Genomic DNA, 20,598 nt, shown 5'->3' on the forward strand with positions numbered 1-20,598 from the left:
ATGGGGATCACAAGCTATATTCAGAAAAGTGCTTCCTACCGCTCCAAGGCTTTGTTTTTTCATTTGTGAAGGTTTCTCTCTTTAAGCTGAATCTCACCCTGTCAAGTTACCCACAATCCTTTAAGAACAGCAGATTCAAATCACAAACTTTAAATAACAGAGATGAAAGATAACTCTTAAAATGTGGAAGTTTAAATTCTGGCTGTTTAAAATTAGAAACTGAGGTCCAGGGAGATGAAGATAGTGTCCATTTTTATACCGGGAGTTATCAAAAGAGCCATGACCAAATCTAGGTCTTCTGATACTAAAATACATGCTCTTCCTAATATAAAATGCTGCCACTTCTGCAGTACTTGAATCCCTGTAAATGATATCCATTTCTAAGCCTAATTTGTAAGTAACAAATATGATCAGAAAAAGATGACAGAGTCAAATACTAGCTCATATTTTTTCCTTTGAGTGTGTTTTCTAGGTTCATCTCAAATAAAACAGAAGGATATTTTTAAAGGTTTTTTTCCTATTCATAAAACTGTGAATTCATTCTTGAAAATGATGTTCACATTCTATGTAGATTCTAAATACAGAGATAACTAAGATGGGGAAATTTCAAACATAAAGATCTTGCAATTGAGAATACTTTTCAACCAAATGACTTCCATCAGCCTAGTGCTTCTGTGGTCTGGATCTAAGGGAATATTTTCCCAAAGATGAACATGAAACTGAAAGACATTGCAGACCTCCTCTTATCTACCTGGAGCTTTAAAGTCATGAAAACCTGTGTGCAACTTTGAAAAACTGCCCTGGAACATGGAATACCGTCTCTTCCTCCCAGAGCTGAAGCTGGCTTCTTCCAACCCCAGCTTTAGTATTTCTCCAGATGGCCAGTTAAATGAAACCATCCTTTCATAAAGTCTGAGTGAGCCCAAGAGCCTCCCCAGCCACAAACTGCATGCATGGTAAGTCACTTCAGTCATGTCTGACTGTTTGCAACCCCATGGACTGTAGCCCACCAGGCTCCACTGTCCATGGGATTGTCCAGGCAAGAATACTGGAGTGGGTTGCCATGCCCTCCCTCAGGAGATCTTTCTGACCCAGGGATTCAACTCATGTCTCTTATGTCTCCTGCATTGGCAGACAGGTTCTTTACCACTAGCACCACCTGGAAAGCCTAACAACAAACTAGGTAGAAATAAAGTAAGCTCCAGTGGTGAGTATCATGTAAAGATTCAGTTCCCAAACTTGATTGCTCATTGAAATAATCCAGAGAACTTTAAAGGTATGAGCTGCTTGCAAAGGTTGCAAATATTCAGTGGTGTTATGGAAATTTACATTAATATGTTTCAAAAATTTTGATCTACAGATTGAATTTCTGTTTGATTAATTGATTTGTAAAAACCTATGTCCCTTTTATGATTCCTTTTCTGCCTTTTAGGATTGGAGTTCCATTAAGTTTAACTAGATCTTGATGCACAGATATTACTTGATGATATTGAATGGATTTCCTCTACTATGTAATATTCCTCAACACTGTACATTGAGAAGCATTTTGGGAGCTTAGGAGAAAAAATAAAACAAGTGCCCAATCCCCAAAGACTCTGAGTTAATAGATCTGAGGTTGAACCAGGTCTTAAATACTTTTTAAAAGCTTCCTGTAGTAGCCAGCCTTCTGAGCTGTGGCCAATGAATGTCACCTATCACTACTTGCATCTTTATAAAGCATTCCTACATTGTGCCAAGGGCTGTTCTACACGACCAATAAAATAGTGCGTGAAAGTGAAAGTAAAGTCATTCAGTTGTGTCCGACTCTTTGTGACCCCATGAACTGTAGCCTACCAGGCTCCTCCGCCCATGGGATTTTCCAGGCAAGAATACTGGAGTGGGTTGCCATTTCCTTCTCCAGAGGCTCTTCCCGAACCAGGGATTGAACCTGGGTCTCCTGCATCGTTGGCAGATGCTTTACCATCTGAGCTACCTTTTGATATAATTAGGTTATAAAAGATGCTGCAGTTTCCATCTTAGTTGTCTTATCGCTCTCTCAGATTTTTGCTCTGGGGAAGCCAATCACCATTCCATAAGCAGCCCTATGGAGAAGCCTATTTGGCAAGGAACTGAGACCTCTTGCCACTAGCCATGTGAGTGAGTTTGCAAACTGATTCTCCGGCCCTGTCAAGCCTTTCCCTGGTGGCTCAGATAATAAAGAACCCACCTGCAAAATAGGAGACCTGGGTTCGATCCCTGAGTTGGAAAGATCCCCTGGAGGAGGGCATGGCAACCTATTCCAGTATTCTTGCCTGGAGAATTTCCCATGGACAGAGCAACCTGGTGGGCTACAGTCCATGGGTTGCAAAGAGTCAGAAACGACTGAGAGATTAAGCACAACACAGTCAAGACTATCAATGACTATAATGGTCCACATGTTGGCTGAAACCTCATGAGAGACCGTGAGCCAGAATCACCCAGTTAAATGGCTTCCAGCCCCTCAAAAATGGTAAGAAAACAATTTCTTCTTCTTTTAAGGTGCTAAATTTGAGTAATTTGTCATACAGCAATAAATAGCTAATATACTCCTCACAGGTTTTAATTATCTGAAAAGAAAAAGTTAGGAAAAAGACTGAAGTTTCTGGATAACTTATTATTATTGGCGTCTAATTTAGTTCTATTGTGATAAGAAGATATATGTGAAAAATTTCATTAAAAACTTTATTGAGTTCTTTTACGGTCCCCAAATGATACATCTTGTTGAAATTCCATGTGCACTTTAAAAGAATGTGTCTATTTTGCATTTACTGTGTGTATTGTACTGTAAATATCAGTTAGATGATGCTAATTGACAGTATTTTCCAGATCTGTGTTTTCACTCTCTTTCTGCCTAGTTAATCTGTCAATTTCTGAGAGAGGACTATTAAATCCTCCAACTATGATAATGGGTTTATCTATTTCTCTTTTTAATTCTGTCAATTTTTGCTTCCTATATTTTGAAGCTCTATTGTTAGATGCAAGAATATTTGTGATTGCTATATCCTATGAATTCACTGTTTTTTTCTTATTAGATATTCAAATACCCTTCCTTGTCTCTGGCATTTTGACTTAAACCATCAGGCAGAATGGTAAGTATAGTAGTAGGAATCCTGGCTTGAGTCTTGATATCTCTCCAACTGCCTAATATTGTCCATGTAGTACTTCAGATTTTACTCCTTCTGATCATAGAGTAAGATTGTATTTCCCAGCTTACTTGAAACTGCACATAACCTGTGATTTCCTTTGACTGAGAAAATGTTGGCATTTGACTTCAAATTATATGAGTTGTCCTTCCCTGAACCCTGCCATACTAAAGAGAGTGAAGCCTCCATCAGCCTGAGATACCCTACATCCAAAGACAAAAAGAAGCCTCAGTGATATGCTAGGAGGGGGCACAACCACCATAAAATCAAATCTCATACATGCCAGGTGGGTGACCTACAAACTGGAAAATAATTATACCACAGAGGATCTCCCACAGGAGGGAAAGTTCTGAGCCCCATATCAGGCTCCCCAGCCTGGAGGTCTGGTGACAGGAGAAGGAGCCCTCAGAGAATATGGCTTTGAAGACAAGTGGGGTTTGACCACAGTAATTCCGCAGAGCTGGGGGAAACAAACTCTACTCTAGGATGGCACACACAAGGTTTCACACACCAGGACTCAGGGAAAAAAGCAGTGACTTAAAAGAGACTGGGCCAGACGGCCTGGTAGTAATGGAGGGTCTCTTAGAGATGCACAGGATGGCTGTGGCTCACTGCAGAGACAAAGACACTGGTGGCAACAGTTCTGGGGAGTCCTCATTGGCCTCTTGAAGGCTGCCATTTTCTAACCAACACTTGGCACCACTCAATAGCCTGTAGTCTCCAGTGCTGGGATGCCTCAGGCCAAACAACAGGGGTGAAACACAGCCCCAACCATAAACAGACAGGCTGCTTAAAGTCTTACTGAGCCCACAGCTCTCTAGACATGCCTCTTGATATGGCCCTGCCTCCTAGAAGGACAAAAGCCAGCTCTACCCACCAGTGGGCAGGAACCAGTTCCTCCAACCAAGAAGCCTGCACAAACTTCTTAGCCTCACCCACCAGCTGGCAGACAGCAGAAGCAAGAAGAACTACAACCTTGCAGCCTGCAGAATGGAAATCATAATCACAGGAAGTTAGACAAAATGAGATGCAGGAGGAATATGTCCCAATTAAAGGAACAAGATTAAATTCCAGAAGAACAACTAGGTAAAGTGGAGATATGCAATCTATCCCCCCAAAAGACCATATATAACAAAAGTGAAAGTCACTCAGTTGTGTCCAACTGTTTGTGACCCCATGGACTGTCCATGGAATTCTCCAGACCAGAATACTGGAGTGGGTAGCCTTTCCTTTCTCCAGGGGATCTTCCCAATCCAGGGATTGAACCCAGGTCTCCCACATTGTGGGTGGATTCTTTACTGGTTGAGCCACCAGGAAAGCCCAAGAATACTGGAGGGGCTAACCTATCCTTTCTCCAGTGAATCCTCCCCACCCAGGAAAATTAAACCAGGGTCTCCTGCACTGCAGCTGCATTCTTTACCAGCTGAGCTCTCAGGGAAACCCATGTATAACAAAGGCCACAGCTAACATCATACTGAACTGCGAAAGGCTGAAATTTTTACTCAAAATTGGGAACAAGACAAAAATGCCCACTCTCAGCACTCTTATTCAACGTAGTTCAGGAAGCTCCCATCAGAGCAACCAAGGACAGATAAATAAATAAAAGGCATCCAAATTGTCAAGGAAAAAGTAAAATTATGATTTTTTACAGATAATACAACCTTATATATACAAAAGACTAAAGACTCAAACAAAAAATTGTTGAAACTAATTAACAAGTTCAGTAAAGTTGCAGAATATAAATCAATATACAAAAACCAGTTGCATTTCTACATGCTAATAATCAAATATCTTAAAAAGAAATGAAAAACAATGCCATTCATAGTAGCATCAAAACCAATAAAAGACTCAAAAATAAATTTAACCAAAGAAGTAGAAGACCTATATAATGAAAACTACAAGACTTTGATGAAAGAAATTAAAGAAGAAATAAACAAATTGAAAAATAGCTCTTATATATGGATAGGAAGAATTAGTGTTACTAAAGAGTATTTTTACTCAAAGCCATCTATAGTTTCAATGCAATCTCTGTCAGCATTCCAGTGACATTTTTACAGAAATAGAAAAAAAAATTTTTAATTTGAATAGAATCACAAAAGATCCCTTTGTACATTATCACCCTGCTTGTTTAACTTATATGCAGAGTACATCATGAGAAACACTGGACTGGATGAACACAAGCTGGAACCAAGATTGCTGGGAGAAATATAAATAACCTCAGATATGCAGATGACACCACCCTTATGGCAGAAAGTGAAGAAGAACCTAAGAGCCTCTTGATGAAAGTGAAGGACAAGGGTAAAAAAGTTGGCTTAAAGCTCATCATTCAGAAAACTAAGATCATGGCATCTGGTCCCATCACTTCATGGCAAATAGATGGGGAAACAGTAAAAACAGGGGCTGACTTTATTTTGGGGGGCTCCAAAATCACTGCAGATGGTGACTGCATCCATGAAATTAAAAGACATTTGCTCCTTGGCAGAAAAGCTATGACCAACCTAGTCAGCATATTAAAAAGTAGACACACTACTTTGCCAACAAAGGTCCATTTGGTCAAGGCTATGGTTTTTCCAGTAGTCATGTATGGATATGAGAGTTGGACTGTAAAGAAGGCTGAGTGCTGAAGAATTGATGCTTTTGAACTGTAGTGTTGGAGAAGACTCTTGAGTCCCTTGGACTGCAAGGAGATCCAACCAGTCCATCCTAAAGGAGATCAGTCCTGAGCGTTCACTGGAAGGGTTCACTAGAAGGACTGATGTTGAAGCTGAAACTCCAATACTTTGGCCACCTGATGCAAAGAGCTGTCTCATTTGAAAATACCCTGATTCTGGGAAAGATTGAAGGCAAGAGAAGGGGATGACAGAGGATGATAGATTGGATGTCATCACCAACTCAATGGACATGAGTTTGGGTAAACTCCGGGAGTTGGTGATGGAAAGGGAGGCCTGGCATGCTGCAGCCCATGGGGTCTCGAAGAGTCAGACATGACTGAGCGATTGGACCAAACTGAGCTGAACAGAAGATCCCAAACAGCCAAAGCAATCTTGAGAAAGAAGAACAAAGCTGGAAGCATTAAACTTTCTGATTCCAAACTATAGTAAAAAGCTATAGCAATTAAAACAGTATACTAAGTTGGCACAAAAATAGAACTGTAAAAAATGGAACAAAATAGAGATTAAAAAATAGCCTATATATACGATCAACAGTTGATAACAGAGCCAAGAATACTCAATGGGGAAAGAATACTCTCTTCAATAAGTGGTATTAAAAAAACTGGATAGTCACATGCAGAAAAGTGAAATTGGACTCCTATATTACATTAGTCACAAAAATTAGTTCAAAATTGATTAGAGACTTCAACAAAATATCTGAAATTGTAAAAACCCTAGAAGAAAGCATAGGGAAAAACCTTCATGTTGCTGTTGGCACTGATTTTTTTTGGATATGATGCCAAAAGCACTGTAACAAAATAAAAAATAAACAAATGGGAGACCATCAAACTATAAATCTTCTGCACAGCAACACGACCAACCAACCAATGAAAAGGTAACACTTGGATGGGAGAAAATATCTGTAAACCATATACTGGATAAAGGATTAATATCCAAAATATATAAAGAACTCATACAATTCAGTAATAATAATCAATTAAAATGGACAGAAGAATGAATAGAAATTTTTCTAAAGAATACATACAAGTGGACAACAGGTACATAGATAAGATTCTCAGCATCACTAATCATCAGATAAATGTGAATCAAAACCACAATAAGATATCACCTAACACCCATTAGACTGACTATAATCAAGAAGACAAGATTTAACAAGTGAGGATGTGGAGAATTGTGCGCTATATATATAAATATAAATTGGTTCAGCCACTATGGAGAAAAGAATGAAAGTTCCTTAAAATACTTAAAATGGAACTATTAATGCCATTTGACTGGCAATCCCACTTATGAGTATATATCTAAAGGAAATGAAATCAGGACATTGAAAATATATCTGCAGTCTCATAGCTGCATTATTCACAATAACCAAGATGTGGAAACAACCTAAATCTCCATTAATGGATGAACAAAGAAGATATATCTATGTATACACCTATGTATAGCTTCTGTATCTATCTATCTTCGTATAAAATGAAATATTATTCAGCCACGAGAAAGAAGTTCTCCTATTTTTGATAACACAGATTTTGAAAGCATTATGCTAAGTAAGATAAATCAGAGAGAACAGTAAATATGATAGCACGTATACGTGTAACCTAAAAGAGCTAAACTTCTAGAAGCAGAGAGTAGAATAGTGGTTATCAGGGATTGTGGATTGCTCAGTTTGGGGAGATGTTCATTAAAAGGTACAAACTTCCAGTCAGAGGATGAGTAAGTTCTGGAGATCTCTCTAATCTAGTGATTAGAGTTAACAATATTGTATTATACACCTCAATGGTTTTAAGAGACTAGATCTTAAATGGTCTCTTAACAAAAAACAAATTACTATGCAACATGAGAAAGATATTAGTTGATGCTATGGCGGTATTCATATTGCAGTATTTAAAGATATCAAATCAACATGTCGTATACCTTAAATTCACACAATTTTATATGTCAATTTTGTCTCAATAAAAATAAATGTTTTAAGATGATAGATTTTATATATGTAATCATTTTTCAAAGATTTGGTTGGTATATTTCAGAGATTTTTTTTTTATTCCCTCAACACAAAATACAACATGAAACTAATTTAAAATACTCTGTGAAAGTGTTATAGCTCTTTTAGAATTTGTCTAGCAGATTTTCTGGGACTCACCAGAAACCATTAGTTAGCATGCATGCTCATTGGGTCTGACTCTTTGTACCTCCATGGACTGTAGCCCACCAGGCTCTTCTGTCCATGAGATATTTCCAGGGAAGAATACTGGAATGGGTTGCCATTTCCTCGTCTAGGGGATCTTCCTGACCCAGGGATCAAACCAGTGTCTTCTGGTCTCCTGGATTAGCAAGTGGACTCTTTACCACTGAGCCACCTAGGAAGACCCACCAGAAACCACCTCTGCTCAAAACAATCTGTGGAAACATATATTCATAAACAAGAATGCCTGTATAGCAGACTTTTTACTTTTTGAAAAGAGGAGAGTGATACAAAACATCTGGCCACCATGAGGAACATAACTCAATCCCCAGTGAGACCAAATCTATGATATAAACATATGTTTTACTACTTATGCTTTTTAAATAACATACAACCTTATGATGGGCATTTTTCCAGGATTTCTATTTAGCAGAATTGGTTACCATGGTAACAATGTGAACGCAGTGATTCCTATGCTTTCTCATTAAAGTTGAATGACCCAAGTAAGCCACTTGGGAGCTGAGGTTTTCAGTTATAGCAACACATACTCCCCACAGAGTTCATAAAATTGCTTCTCAGTCAGTCTGAATCAATTGACATGGTAGTCAAAATGGCTGGCTGATGTTGCTTAAAATCCGAATATTTCCAGCATCTTACCCACTAGAGTTGACCAATCTGACCTTATAGTTTTCAAAGTGGCAAAACACTGACTATGCCCACAAGCCTTACATGATGATTGGTTGTGAGCTAGATAATGGATAAAGTCATGTAGTTGATTAAACAGGCATCTAGATAAAAACTAAAAGCAATTAAAAACATGTGGATAATAAATTCAGTTAAGTTCAATTCAGTCATTCAGTCACGTCTGACTCTTCGCAACCCCAAGGACCACAGCACTACCGGCCTCCCTGTCCATCACCAACTCCTGGAGTCTACTCAAACTCATCTCCATTGAGTCGGTAATGCCATCCAACCATCTCATCCTCTGTCATCCCCTTCATCTCCTGCCCTCAATCTTTCCCAGCATCAGGGTCTTTTCAAATGAGTCAGCTCTAGCATCAGGTGGCCTAAGTATTGGAGTTTCAGCTTCAACATCAGTACTTCCAATGAACACCCAGGACTGATCTCCTTTAGGATGGACTGATTGGATCTCCTTGCAGTCTAAGGGACTCTCAAGAGTCTTCTCCAACCCCACAGTTCAAAAGCATCAATTCTTCAGCACTCAGTCTTCTTTGTAGTCCAAATCTCACATCCATAAATGACTACTGGAAAAACCATAGCCTTGACTAGATGGACATTTGTTGGCAAAGTAATGTCTCTGCTTTTTAATATGCTGTCTGGGTTGGTCATAACTTTTCTGCCAAGGAGCAAATGTCTTTTAATTTAATGGATGCAGTCACCATCTGATTTTGGAGCCCCCCAAAATAAAGTCAGCCCCCGTTTTTACTGTTTCCCCATCTATTTGCCGTGAAGTGATGGGACCAGATGCCATGATCTTAGTTTTCTGAATGTTGAGCTTTAAGCCAACTTTTTCACTCTCTTCTTTCACTTTCATCAAGAGGCTCTTTAGTTCTTCTTCACTTTCTGCCATAAGGGTGGTGTCATCTGCATATCTGAGGTTATTTATATTTTTCCCGGCAATCTTGATTCCAGCTTGTGTTCATCCAGTCCAGCGTTTCTCATGATGTACTCTGCATATAAGTTAAATAAGCGGGATGACAATATACAGCCTTGATGTACTCCTTTTCCTATTTGGAACCAGTCTGTTGTTCCAGGTCCACTTCTAACTGTTGCTTCCTGACTTGCATACTGATTTCTCAAGAGGCAGGCCAAGTGGTCTGATATTCCCATCTCTGCAAGAATTTTCCACAGTTTATTGTGACCCACACAGTTAATGGCTTTGGCATAGTCAATAAAGCAAAAATAAAATGCTTTTCTGAACTCTCTTGTTTTTTCAATGATCCAACGGATGTTGGCAATTTGATCTCTGGTTCCTCTGCCTTTTCTAAAACCAGCTTGAACATCTGGAAGTTCACAGTTCACATATTGCTGAAGTCTGGCTTGAAGAATTTTGAGCATTACTTTACTAGCATGTGAGATGAGTGCAATTATGCAGTAGTTTGAGCATTCTTTGGGATTGCCTTTACTTGGGACTGGAATGAAAACTGACCTTTTCCAGTCCTGTGGCCACTGCTGAGTTTTCCAAATTTGCTGGCATATTGAGTGCAGCACTTTTACAGCATCATCTTTTAGGATTTGAAATAGCTCCACTGGAATTCCATCACCTCCACTAGCTTTGTTTGTAGTGATGCCTACCAAGGCCCACTTAACTTCACATTCTAGGATGTCTGGCTCTAGGTGAGTGATCACACCATCATGATTATCTGGGTCATGAAGATCATTTTGTACAGTTCTTCTGTGTATTCTTGCCACCTCTTCTTAATATCTTCTGCTTCTGTTAGGTCCATACCAATAAAGATGGGCTTTCTGGAGCCCATTTTTGCATGAAATGATCCCTTGGTATCTCTAATTTTCTTGTAGAGATCTCTAGTCTTTCCCATTCTATTGTTTTCCTCTATTTCTTTGCACTGATCACTGAGAAAGGCGTTCTTAATTCACCTGGCTACTCTTTGGAACTCTGTATTCAAATGGCTATATCTTTCCTTTTCTCCTTTGCTTTTCACTTATCTTCTTTTCACAGCAATTTGTAAGACTTCCTCGATAGCCATTTTGCTTTTTTGCATTTCTTTTTCTTGGGGATGGTCTTGATCCCTCTCTCCTGTACAATGTCATGAATCTCCATCCACAGTTCTTCAGACACTCTGTCTATCAGATCTATTCCCTTAAATCTATTTCTCTATACTTCCACTGTATAATCATAATGGATTTGATTTAGGTCATACCTGAATGGTCTAGTTGTTTTCCATACTTTCTTCAATTTAAGTCTGAATTTGGCAATAAGGTGTTCATGATCTGAGCCACAGTCAGCTTCCAGTCTTGTTTTTGCTGACTGTATAGAGCTTCTCCATCTTTGGCTGCAAAGAATATAATCAATCTGATTTCAATGTTGGCCATCTGGTGGTGTTGAATCTTACAGAGACACAAAATAGATCTTTCATTTATAGCAATTTCAAAGTAGAATGATAACTGTTGCTTTTCTTCTTTCACCTAAGCTGGCTCTAAAATTTACTCTGAGGAAGAGAGTAGAGATTTTCATGAGTGAAATTGGCTAATGTTAGCTGATCAGTGTGTATTAGTTTAATGAATGAATAGAAAACTAATGCCAGTCAGTATTTTTAACAGGGAACCCTGATAGAAAAAAAATAAAGAATATTAATTAAAATATGTTTATAATTTTTGTTTGTAAAGTATAATCACAATAATTTAATAGTCTAGTGAGACAGTTTATAATTACTCCAGTTTTATAGATGAATAAATGTAAGGTTAATAATGATTATGGAACTGAAATATACATAACAGGTAAGTGGCAGATTAAAATTAAGTTTAAGGCTTTCTAAATGTACCTCTCATAAATTTCATTAATATAATTCAATAAGGAACTTAAATATAGTAGATAAATTCAAAATAATGCTAGGGAAAACAATAAGGTGAGTTTTATTTATTTTATTGCTGTTTCTGTAGACTTTGGAGGAGTTTGAATAAATAAAGTCACAAATGTCAAAAACAAAATTTTAATAATTTTAGAAGGAAAATATAGCAAACTATCTTTTACACAAGGTTAGAAAAGAAACCTTTAAGTAAAACACACAAAAAAGAACAAACCACGAATAAGATTGGTAACTTTACTATATTAAAATTAAAATCGTATTTATTACAAAGAACCAACAGTGAATAAACTCAAAAGGTGAGTCAAAGACCAAAAATGTTATTTGCAATGTATATGACAAAAAAGAATTGTTACTCTGAATTTGTAGGGAAACTCTACAACTGAATAACCCTACAGAAGAATGAACAAAGGAACAGGAATATGAAACTTGGTCAACTTTGCTAGAAATGCAAGGTAAATAACAAAGACATGCAGAATTCAACTGATAAAATGCAGTTTCACATAGGCTATTTTGGAAGAGTTATAACACTTGGGAGGAGCACTGACCAAGAGACAGTGGCTTTGAAGGCAGCCAAATCAAGACAACCTTTCAGAGAAACAGCCAAGAGAATTACATGCACTCACTTCTCTCCTTCACTTCTCTACCTCATTCTGATATCCTACCAGAGCTTCCTATTGGCTGAAACAAAACAGAAACTAGAGGGATATGGATAGGTTGATATAGTCCCTATGGCCAGAGTGCCAGCCCAGGTAGGGGTGAGGCAGGGTAGCGAGTATATCTGGAAGGATAGATGAAAGATAATGTGACACAGAGCCTTTGATGCTGGTGTTCCCTGCACCAAATGACAAATGTCTTCAAATACTGCATTTAAAAAGTGTACAATATGCATACATGAGAAAACTAAATTTTTTAAATGGGGAATGGAGAACATCTTTTACATTTTTATTTTTAAAAGTCTAGATTTCAACACTGTATTAAAATCCCTCTGTTGATTCAAGTGCATACATTATCTTTCTCCTGGGAACATGCTTTACAAAACAATCTATTGTCTAGATAGATTACAAAACTAGAGAATTTTAGTCTATAACACTGATTTCAAATAGTACATTTTGATGTTTTACAAAAAAGAGTCCTTGAGGGATCAGTTTTAAAAGATAATTTCCTAGAAACAGTATAGAGTAGAGAACTATATTTATTCTCACTGTTCTACAAGATTTTTTATGTTCTTTAAGGCATTACTTGGAGAAATTGCAGGTTCGATCCAGACTACTACAATAAAGTGAGTATTGCAGTAATGTAAGTCATGAATTTTTATTTCCCCATGCCTATAAAAGTTATGTTTAGGCTATACTGTAGCCTACTAAGTATGTAATAGCATTGTGTCTAGAAAAAAGAATAATGTACAATACCTTAATCAAAAAATAATGCTGTTGGAAAAATGGCAGTGATAGACTTGTTCTTTGTAGGGTTACTGCAAACCTTCAGTTTGAAAAAAAAAATGAAATATCTGTAAAGAACAATAAAATGAAATATGCCTGTAACTTGTTTATATTTCACAAAGTTTGCTTTTGGCCTTTACTAGTAAGAATCTAAAATGTGAGAGTTCATTTTACTCACTTGACTACTTCTTTCAATTATACCCTATGGCACTGAATGAGCATCTACATAGCCTATTTCGCCTTGGATTTAGACGAAAGCATATAAATTGCAATCCAGTGAAAGTATCTCCAACAGCTTTCAACTGAGTTTGAAAACGGTTTTCTTTACTATGTGAGTCAGGGTAGTATATGTGAAGATATATACTATATATATATATATATATATAGTATATATATATACTACTACTAATATGTGTAGTATTAGTGAAGATAATCCAAACAAAACAAACTTTTAGTTATTAGTAGTATAATGAAATTCAACAAAACAATTCATCCAACATATCCAACACTTGAGCACCTTCTAAGTATTCTAGATGTTTGAGCTACATCACCGAACTACAGAGAAATCTTTCTGTGCTACAGAAACTCATGTTCTAGCAATGGAGACAAGCAATATGCAATATACATAATAAGTTTATAAATTGCATACTATGTTAGAAAAGGATATATGCTACAGAGAAAATAAAAAGTAGAGCAAGATAAGGGAGACTAGACTGTGGGGCATATTGCAGAGTTAGGATTAGCTTCACTGATAAGGTAATATTTATACCAAGGTTTGAAATAAGCATGCGAGGTAACCAAGCATATAGCTGGAGGAAGAGCATTCCAGAGAGAAAAAAGTTATGTGTGTGTGTGTGTGTGTGTGTATAAAAGTGTGTGTTCTGAAATTAAAAATGTAAATAAGGTTTAACTTAGTTGGTCTACCACCTTTTTCCTTAATCTCTCCTTTGTCACGTCTAAAACACCATAGTTTTTACCAAGAGTTCTGCTTCTCAGCTACAGTGGCAGCAATAGAATAGTCTCATAATTGCCCATCTACTATACTTCTAATTATGTACATAACACCAATTCTATTACCACCAATTATGGTAACTGAAAACAATTAAGAAATTTTTTTGGTTGTTTCCATTTCCCTTATTTGTGTGTGGGTGGGTGGTTTTTTGCATAGCACATTTGTGTACAAGGGCATATAGCCATTACATACTATATTTTCTCCCTTCTATTTACATTCACTATTAATTCTATTCATTGTTGTTCAGTCACTAAGTCATATCTAACTCTTTGCAATCCTATGGACTGCAGCATGCCAGACTTCCTTGTCCTTTACTATCTCCTGGAGTTTGCTCAGATTCATGTCCATTGAGTCAGTGATGCCATCAAACCATCTCATCCTCTGGTGCCCCTTTCTCCTCTTGCCCTCAGTTTTTCTCAGCATCAGGGTCTTTTCCATTGAGACAGTTCTTTATATCAGTGGCCAGAATATTGGAGTTTCAGCTTCAGCATTGGTCCTTCCAGTGAATATGAAGGACTGATTTCCTTTAGATTGGACTGGTTTGATCTCCTTGCTGTCCAAGGAACTCTCAGGAGTCTTCTGCAACACCACAATTTGAAGGCATCAGTTCTTCAGTGCTCTGCCTTCTTCATCCATACATGGCTACTGGAATTAATTAATTCTATCAGTTATAGAATTATAACTTAATTCTATAAGTAAGTGTATATTTGGTGCTCACCACCAGTCATTTTGATGTATCTCTCTACATGTGGATTTTCTGAAGTTTGCTATTTAATTCCTCAGACAGGGAACATGGCAAGAGCATGCTACTTCTTGTATGCCAAAAACACATGTGCTACTCTATACTTGCAAGTCAACTTTGTTGGATATAAAGTCCTTTCCTATATATTAAGCCCAGTTTCTCTGGTATAAAGTTTTTGTTATTGTTCAGTCACTGAGTTGTGTCCGACTCTTTGTGACCCCATGGACCACAGCACTCAAGGCTTCCCTGTCCCTTACCATCTCCTGGAGTTCGACCAAGCTCATTCATTGAATTGGTGATGCCATCCAACCATCTCATCCTCTGTGGCCCTCTTCTCCTCCTGCCTTCAATTTTTCTCAGCATTGGTACTACTGGCTAATAGTTTGAAGATAACCTAGTATTTACTATATTTGCCTATATAACCAAATACTTTATTTTTAGGGTTGACACTAAAAAGTACCTTTCTGTTGATTGTTCTAGGTTGATATTCATAGGTACACAGTGTACTCTTTCAAATTACAGTTAAAGATATTTCATTTTTAATTCAGAAAAGCTTTCTTGAATTATAGTTTTTCATATTTTCCTCCTTGCTCTGGCATTTTCCTCAGGAATGCATATTACTTACATGTTGGATTTTCTTTGTGTGTCTTCAGTATTGATTATTTTCTCTTGATTCTTTTCACCTCATTTCCTTTTTATTTTTATTTATATTAAGACATTATTTTCTGTGTTGATTCCTCTTTCTCTACTGTACTTTTTAGTCCAGTCTTAATTTCTAAAATTATTTCTCCCCTTATTTCTAATTCTTCTTTTAGTTCTGTCTTCCCATTTCTAAGTTTTTCTAATTCTTATATATACTGCCCTTTAAATCATATATTTATATTTTGGTTTTGAAACAGTAAGTTACGGTTTAAATTTTCTTATGGGATGCCTATCTGGTATGCTTTGATTATCTATAAGGATGCTATTTTGCTCTATATTCTTTTCTATAGCAATTTTGTGTGGGATTTGTTCCTAATACAGTAGATGCTGGTCAATTCTATTTGCAGCTAGTTTTCTTGGACTTTCAGAAGGCATAATTAAGGATCTTTTTTTTTTTTTTCTAATTTAACAAGTCCCCTGTGTCCTCTATTGTTTTCACATACACATAGTGTGCAAGAATTTGGTGACTTGCTTTCTGAAGCTTTCTAGCTCTGTTTCCCTCTCAATTTTTATCTTGATCTTCTCAGTCTTTTGTCTCCATCGCCCATACCCTATTCAATTTTGATTCCACTCCCACTAATTTCTCTTCACTGTTGAACCCTCTCTTGGAAGGGAGTCCTGCTCAGTATCAAAGTTCACAGGGCCTAAACTGCTCAATTTCTTTAGACTTTGCTGTGGGTCCCTCATGTATCTCTACTTTTGAAGTGGTCAAAACCATTCTCAGCTTTAGATGTTGTTCTCAAGTTGGCCTCCCATGCTTTTCAGGGAGGGCCTAGGTTGAGATTCTATATTCTTTGGTGGTGGTGGTGGTTTAGTAGCTAAATTGTGTCCAACTCTTGTGACCCCATGGATGATAGCCCACCAGGATCCTCTGTCCATGAGATTTCCTAGGCAAGAATACTGGAGCGAGTTGCCATTTCCTTCTCCAGGGATCGAACTCGCGTCTCCTGCATTGCAGGTATATTCTTTACCACGGAGCCACCACTGAAGCTCCCTATATTCTTTAGGACACTCCATCTTTTAGTTACTCCATTTATGGTTCCTCCTTCAGAAATTATGACACTGGGAAGTTCTAGAAGTTGGCAGATTTTTTTGCCACAAACTTGTACTTTGGGGTTAGAAAGAGTGCTATTTTTGTTATCCATAGCTTTTAGCTTTGCCATCTAGTTCTATCTATGGGGATTGGAAAGTTACTTCAACTATACTCCCTCTACTGCTTTCCTAGAATCTCCCTCACCTTGCCTTTTAAGATTAAAATGTATCTGTTTAAGTTTTCACCTCATGGAAGACTTGAAAACATGATCTCATTTTTTTCCATGGACTCTTGGAGTCCATAAATTGCCATAAAAATGGTCATAACAATTATCTAGAACAACCTATAAGATAATGAGCTGTCCCGTTTAGTGGATCACTTTCAGTGATTTTTCTTAGCTTAATTCTTGCTAAGACTCAGACCTTTCAAAAGCTGGAAACTGAGAGATAAATGCCAAATATTCTTCAGGTGGAGGCAGTAACTTTTCTGTTATGTACCCAGAATCATCTTTCTCAAAACTTCTGTCTTTCAGTAGAAAAACATGATCATGATTTTCCTTTCAGTAGTTATCACTGATCCCATCTGGACCTGAGTAAGCTAAAGATATTTTGGTAGTTGGCATATGTCCACATCTTCGAATGGGTCATATACCAGGGTTTCATTTTCAAGTTCCTCACAATGATATGCAAGATGAGATTTTGATATTTTAATATAGCTTTTTAAAGATAATCAATGAATCATCATAGTCAGCCAATTAATTACTTTTATATTACCCACACAGTTTTTACTCATGATGTTATTTTTTGGGGACCAATCAGTCCCAATGTCTGACTTGTCTAAGATACAGACAGTCTTATTAATGAGTCATTGCCTAACACCCTGAATGATTCAAGAATATCTTAAAACAACAGTTATCAGGATTTCCAAATCCAGGAAGAAGATTAAAGGACATTCTTTAAATAGATACAGTCAGAACCACAGCACCTAATTAAACAGATTTCTATTAGGGGGTGAAAATGTCATTAAATTGGCTGTGTGCTACTGTGATTCAATTTTTTCAAGTAAATCTGTAAAGCCAAATGAATGTTCAAGCAGTCATGAGCTTTCCAATAATGCGTCTATTCTAAATTTTTTCCCCCAGAAATCAACATCAATTTTGTTAGGCAGTGTTCAGAATCCATTACATTCTACTTTCTCAAAAGCTCAGAAAATATCAGCACCATTATTGTATCCATTACTCTAGCACAATACTAGTTACTTAGAATTTGTCAGGGTATACCAGACGTGGTTCTTTCAGAAGTGACATGGTTCAAATCTTCAATCCCTTCTCAAATGAGGGAAATATGGCACTCTCACAGATTGTTGTGTGATATGTTTTTATAAGTATTCTGGAGGGTGATTTGGAATTAGGTATCAAAAAGTCTAAAAGAGAATGTTCCCTTTAATTTAGTAATCCCACTTTCAGAAACACATGTATTCTGAAGAATCAATGAGAGCTGTACACCAAAGGTTATGTGAAAACTATTCTCAGGTGGCTCAGTGGTCAAGAATCTGCTGCCAAGCAGGAGATGCTGGTTCAACTCTGCATCTGCAACCCACTTCAGTATTCTTGCCTGGGAAATCCCATGGACAGAGAAGTTTGACAGGCTAAATTTCATGGAGTCTCAAAGAATCAGACACAACTTAGTGACTAAATAGCAATAGCACCATGCTATTTAGTTGCTAAAGCACTTTTAGATTAGGGGAATCTAGAAACAACCATGTTCCACCACCATTAAGAGAACTGATAAAGTATGCAACAGCTACATAGATGGTGGAAAATCATGCAGCCATAAAATACCATGTTTGGGAATACTTGGAACTAGGAAATGATCATTATGTTTAATTTTTTTTTAAAGCAAGTTAAAATTGGTAAATTATGAATTTAAATTTGTTTTATGTACATGGACACTGCATGTGCCCATGTGTGAGAGAGGAGACAGAGAAAGACAAAGAGAGACATACAGAGAAAGAATTTTAGACCTCACATCAGGCTATAGGAAATGATGCATTCCTAGATTTCTTTAATTACTTTAACGTCCTTCAATTCCCTACTCACTCACTGTCATTCTTAGGGCCTCAGTCTACCTCAAGGAACTTAAAAATAACATTGGATTTAACAGTTACAGAATATAGATGTGGGGATCAAGTTATTAATCCATAATAATTACTTTTTCAGGGCTCCTCAGCTACAGGATATTCCTATCAAGTATGGTCCTTACCATTTGTCTTTCTTTCATTTATCTCTCTGTTTCTGGAAACCTCAGGGATATTTCCTACAGTGGTCCTGCACACTGACACACATTTGCAACCTGATAACTATTTTCCAGTCTAGAGATCTTTCTTCACTGCTCCCTAGTTCAGGGGGAAGCACTAAAATTCCCCTGGCTCTTTGCTTCTGACTCTTTCCTCTCAGACTCATCAGGGACCCATTGAATCCTCACATAAAGGGAGGTAAGCCCTCAAGTTCTCGGTTTTCACAATGGTTGGGAGGAGGTAAAATGGAAACCAATTCTCTTTTCTATTGGTGGAAATGGGGGAAAGTGATGTGAGTACACATTTATTTCTTAGTCACCCTGTTATCTGAACAAGCAGAAAAAATTTAAAACCGGGAAGGTATATAACAAAACAATGTTCATCATTGGGTACAAGGATAATGAGAGGAGTTTTTATTTATTTTGGTTTCATTTTTAGTTTTAGCTATTTTTCCTGATTTTCTATAATGAGCATATAGAACTAAATAAAATTATGATCAGCAAAGTAAACATTTCATAGTTAAAACAGAAAAAAAGTCATCCTAAAATGACTGACAATTGGTCCCACTGAGAAGAATCATCAGGTATATTTGGTATAAAAATATGCTAAATGGACAGGGGCTCTGTAACAATCCAGAAGCATGGGATGGGGAAGGAGATGGGAGGAAGATTCCAGAGGGAGGGGACATATGTATACCTATGGCTGATTCTTGTTGATGTTTGACAGAAAACAACAGAATTCTGTAAAGCAATTATCCTTCACTTAAAAATAATAAATTTTTTAAAATGCTAAATGTTTTTATTATTCAAGAATTATTGATGAAGAACCAATGTGGCAAGACTAACTGGAACAATAAATGTAGAATTCCAAATATTGTATATGAGCAGAGAGAAAGAATATGTAGAACTACAGAATATGTGAGCTGAAACTGAGAAAATAAAAAAATGTAGGAATGAGGATGAAGAGACAAGATGGTTGGAAGTGAACAAACCAGTCTTTGATCCTACTATGAAAAGCCTACCTGTGAACCCTTAAGAGATAGATAGCAAAAAAGGAAAAGAAAGCTGTTTGGAGGTAGAGAAGCATCTGTTGGCCTTTTGTCCAGGGCTGTTACATGGAAAGAAAAAACACTCAGATAATTACTAGACAACAGATTCTGTGCTATCACAGTTTTCCCCTAGCATATTAAGTTAGTAACATATTAATCTCTTTAGGGTTTTCCTTCAAAAAATGCCTCATGAATCATTTTAATTAAGGTTTTTATCAAACCTATCTTGACAATTCATTCATACAGCCAATGATTTCTGAAGGTCTTGCACACTCTGAAAGAGTCAGTACCGAATAAGAGAACAGAGAGTAGAGAGTAAAGGGGAAAGATGATTTAAATATGGCAGAAAGGATGGGTGTTTCAGAAGACCTAGAAATGCAGAATAAGAAACATTTTTTCCTAGTGTTACCAATAGTAAGCAGCCATGATTGGTTTTGTGCAAATGAATGGAAATGTCAACCTGTGGTTCCCAGTAACATGAATTTAGCAGCAGGAAATACTGGGGCAAAAGTAAAATAAGAAAACACAGTTAAGTGGATAAAATGATGTTGGTTTCTGTGTAGAAATAAGGGTCAACCGACTATACCTCCTCTCATTTTGGTGAATTTAGCACTCCATCTAACATCTTGGATTCCCAGTTTGTAGTTTCCTCACTTCTAAGTATTCCTTCCTCCACCACCTCTCTGCCACCTGCTCACTTCGTCACATTCCAAATTTTATCATTACAAAAAGTGCCATCAACCTGT

General features: G+C 37.2%; 1 long non-coding RNA gene and 1 other non-coding gene across 2 annotated transcripts in view; one reads left to right on the top strand and one right to left on the bottom strand.

Moving 5' to 3' along the window:
- LOC139035922 (uncharacterized) overlaps positions 1–20,598 on the bottom strand; it is a 395,918-nt gene that overhangs the window by 48,343 nt on the left and 326,977 nt on the right. The gene's annotated exons all lie outside the window — the stretch shown is intronic.
- On the top strand, positions 7,921–7,980 carry LOC139036111 (U7 small nuclear RNA). Its single transcript, XR_011488851.1, has one exon. It is a non-coding gene; the product is annotated as a U7 small nuclear RNA (small nuclear RNA).

The sequence above is a fragment of the Odocoileus virginianus genome, chromosome 7 (assembly GCF_023699985.2).
Source record: "Odocoileus virginianus isolate 20LAN1187 ecotype Illinois chromosome 7, Ovbor_1.2, whole genome shotgun sequence".
NCBI lineage: Eukaryota > Metazoa > Chordata > Mammalia > Artiodactyla > Cervidae > Odocoileus > Odocoileus virginianus.